Source organism: Coregonus clupeaformis, chromosome 36 (assembly GCF_020615455.1).
Source record: "Coregonus clupeaformis isolate EN_2021a chromosome 36, ASM2061545v1, whole genome shotgun sequence".
NCBI classification, from domain to species: domain Eukaryota; kingdom Metazoa; phylum Chordata; class Actinopteri; order Salmoniformes; family Salmonidae; genus Coregonus; species Coregonus clupeaformis.
This window is the reverse complement of record NC_059227.1, coordinates 1245661-1250168: the sequence shown is the minus strand read 5'-3', so window position 1 is coordinate 1250168 and position 4508 is coordinate 1245661.

Genomic DNA, 4508 nt, shown 5'->3' with positions numbered 1-4508 from the left:
TGGGTCTTCCACATGGACAATGACCCCAAAGATACTTCCAAAGTTGTGGCAAAATGGCTTCAGGACAACAAAGTCAAGGTATTGGAGTGGCCATCACAAAGCCCTGACCTCAATCCTATAGAACATTTGTGGGCAGAACTGAAAAAGCGTGTGCGAGCAAGGAGGCCTACAAACCTGACTCAGTTACACCAGCTCTGTCAGGAGGAATGGGCCAAAATTCACCCAACTTATTGTGGGAAGCTTGTGGAAGGCTACCCGAAACGTTTGACCCAAGCTAAACAATTTAAAGGCAATGCTACCAAATACTAATTGAGTGTATGTAAACTTCTGACCCACTGGGAATGTGATGAAAGAAATAAAAGCTGAAATAAATCATTCTCTCTACAATTATTCTGACATTTCACATACTTAAAATAAAGTGGTGATCCTAACTGACCTAAGACAAGGCATTTTTACTAGGACTAAATGTCAGGAATTGTGAAAAACTGAGTTTAAATATATTTGGCTATGGTGTATGTGAACTTCCAACTTCAACTGTATGTAAGAATGCCTTCAACACCATAGTACTCTCCAAGGTCATCATGCAACTGGGTCCTGGACTTTCTGACAGGCCGTCCCCAGGTGATGAAGGTAGGAAACAACACCTCCACTTCGCTGATCCTCAACACAGGGGCCCCACAAGGGTGCATGCTCAGCCCCCATCTGTACTCCATGTTCACCCGTGACTGCATGGCCACGCACGCCTCCAACTCAATCATCAAGTTTCCAGGTGACTACCTCCTGAAGCTGGTTGAGAGAATGCAAAGAGTGTGCAAAGCTGTCATCAAGGCAAAGGGTGGCCATTTGAAGAATCTCAAATATAAAATATATTTAGAGTTGTTTAACAATTTTTTTGTTTCTACATGATTCCATATGTGTTATTTCATAGTTTTGATGTCTTCACTATTATTCTACAATGTAGAAAATAGTACAAATAAAGAAAAACCCTTGAATGAGTAGGTGTGCTAAAACTTTTGACCGGTAGTGTATATGTCTATCATGTATGTAGGCACCTAAACTGAGCCATAAGGGAGGCTGGGCATCTACCACCCCACTATCAGATTTGAGGTGGCAATGCATGAATGCTTTTTGTCCCCCCACTTCTGAGCTATGAAATAGTAAATCACTATATAGCACAACTTTTCATTTTAACCCAGTCTCAAAATCGAGTGATTTTAACCGTTTGGAAGTGGAGCATCTCTTCTCCTTTCGCTTTGGCCATGCAGTGCAGCGCGCAAAAATGATTGCTGACTTGACCCTGTATATCTAAAAATGTCCATATACACTGATCGTTTAAAGCAAAACTAACCAAACTATTGCTGATAGTGAACCTGAACAATCGAAATAAAATAGAATGTAAACCCGATCAGCAGGTATAGCCAGATGAGAGTTGTCTCCGGTAGGTGGTAGCTTACTTTTATTCCATAAATCACAATTTTCAACTGCACATTTGATAACAATAACCTAGCAAATTAGATTGGTTGACACTCAACTAATAAAGCCCAGTATTGTGCAAGTATTTTTATTTTTTTTACAAGCATTTGAATACTGAATGTGCTGCACAGATACAGTGTGCAAGATCAGGAATAAACCTCTTTGGTCAGTGCGCGCTGCGTACAGTGTGCTGTTTGACTAGGCTATTGATGTTGTCTAGGGTTATTCGGCATGGAAAATGGCTTGTAGATCAATGACTGTCAACGAAGTAACATGCTTAGTTTGACACCGAAGGACAGGCTGCATCAGTTGTCACAAAAGATGGGCGTTATTTTCAGAAGGTAAAAAGAAAGTAATATGAGCAAAAACAAATTGTGAACCGCCGATTCGTAAAGTTTGAATCGATTTTTCTGATAATGCATGCTAGATTTGGATAGGTTTGTGGTCCCGCGGACCGATGCACTCATATCTTAAACATTTGAACCTGGGACCGGTGGCGATGCCTATAGATGAATGTTACATCCATAGTTTAAAGACTAGCACCAACACCTGTCTTATTCAGTAGATAAGAATTGTTCTTTCTGTTTGATAGTAAAAAATATGTTGTTTACTCATGTCATCAGAATCCCTCTGTAACCAGTGCTGGTGCCGTTGTGATCCTAAATGACTGGATTTTTCTCTTTGCAAAAAAACCTGGAAAGAAAATGAGGTCTCATTTATTATAAAAACGGACTTGGTTTAATCAAGAACTTCAATGACTGGTCTTCTCTCATACTTTCATGAAAATGAAGCCAGAATTATAGTAAGAAAAGAGGAACCGATGCTTGACCTAGAAAGATGATTGTAATTTCTCTCTCTTGTCTCCCTCTCTCTCACTCATTCTCCCCATATTATTATGTTGCTAATTTTAGCCTGGGAATGTGTATAGAAAATTGTGTTATCTTGATCAAGACTACTTGTTTAGTACTTGACATGACATCTGAATCTGGGTTGTTTACTGAGTGAAGAGACATTGTACAGAGAGGAGAGCTCCTCTTGCCAGCAGGCAAAACAGGAGTCTATTTTCTCCCAGTTTGCAGAGCTAGAGGTCAATGAACCACCATTTTGACAAGCATAAATATTACTTTCCCCCACAAAATATCCATAATACATGATACAAACATGAAAACAGGTGTCAATTTGTCAAGAAAGTTTGGAAAATGTTGAATCCCCCAGTATGACCTCACTTGGTTGTGTTTGTCGAAATGGAGAAGCTTGTCTTCCTCAGACTGGGATATGGAGAGCTGATCTGTCCCTTTTTATGTACTGATAATTATTTTACTCGTTGAGGACTGGAAATACTAGTAGTCTTAAGTTAGTAATAACTGTGTAGTGCGAGGTCCACAGGGTTATCTTCCAATATAGGTTGAAGGTTAGGTGTTGTCCTTGTATGCCCTGAAATGTTTCTAAGGGAATGGAAGAGTCATTGAAAAACCATAACTTTTTAAACATTGATTAATTTCAACGTGCAAGGTTGGGTGATTATCCCTGTGATGCAGCATGTGCGTAAAACCCCTCTGTTTGCTGCTTTGACTGGTTGATCGTTTGTATTTGTTCAGTAGCTATCATTGATAAGGTATCCCTATGATAGCAAAAAAAAATACTTAAAATGTATATCATTTTCTTGAGTATGTTTTAGTGTAGTTTGGTGTAATCTTACTGAATTTCTGTAATAAAAAAAAAGCTTTAAAAAGATGGAAAATACGTTGCCTGATTGTCTGAATCCACTCATAATTTCCCCACTGAGAGTTTTTTTGTTGGCATCAGAAGAGAGTGTTGACCTCCCATTCTGTTATTGTGACCTGCTCTAGAGACACACCATCAATGTCGATCTGGCTGCATCTTTAATTTGTTTATCTCTTCGGCCGGAGTGGTGTAAAGCTCGCCGCTATTGGACTCTGGAGCAGTGGAAACACGATCTCTGGAGTGATGAATCACGCTTCACCATCTGGCAGCCCGACGGATGAATCTGGGTTTGGCGGATGCCAGGAGAACGGTACCTGCCCAACTGCATAGTGCCAACTGTAAAGTTTGGTGGAGGAAGAATAATGGTCTGGGGCTGTTTTTCAGGGTTTGGGCTAGGCCCCTTAGTTCCAATGAAGGGAAATCTTAACACTACAGCATACAATGACATTCTAGATGATTCTGTGCTTCCAACTTTGTGGCAACAGTTTGGGGAAGGCCCTTTCCTGCTTCAGCATCACAACCCCATCGAACAACTTTGGGATGAATTGGAACCCTGACTGCGAGCCAGGCCTAATTGCCCAACATCAGTGCCAGACCTCACTAATGCTCTTCTGGCTGAATGGAAGCAAGTCCCCGCAGCAATGTTCCAACATCTAGTGGAAAGCCTTCCCAGAAGAGTGGAGGCTGTTATAGCAGCAAAGGGGGGACCAACTCCACATTAATGACCATGATTTTGAAATGAGGTATTCGACGTGCAGGTGTCCACATACTTTTGGTAATGTGGTGTATAAGCTAACTGACTGCTAAGCATTCAGAGAGGAAATCACACCAGGGTGAAACTCCATGGAGCATAGCTGTGTCTGCTTAAAGCTTTTCAGGGAAAAGGAAAAGAAGCTGGCGTTTTTAGAAAAATTAAAGAGAGGACAGGGGAGTTCTTGGAATGGCTGCCTGTTTCTTTCCTTCTCATACTCTCTCCCTCTTTCTCTCTCGCTGTCATTCTTTTTTTCTCCTTTACTCTATCCCTCTCCCATACACAGCAGTGAAGATAGTTAAGGGAAAAGAGAGAAAAGCTCTGCCTCTCAATAATGGAAGGAGCGAGGGAGGATTGTTTTTTGGCTGTGTGTCTAGCCGGAAGCAGGGAGGGAAAGCGAGAGAGAGAGAGAACACAGTGACCGCCACTCCCAGTCCTCTTCAGAGCAACAGCTGAGTTGTTTAGCACAGGGTGTTAAAGAAAGAACAGGGCAAGAGAAGGAGAGAGAATAGAAGAGGGAAAAAAAGAGAGGACAGAACAGAGCCCCTCACCCTTCCCA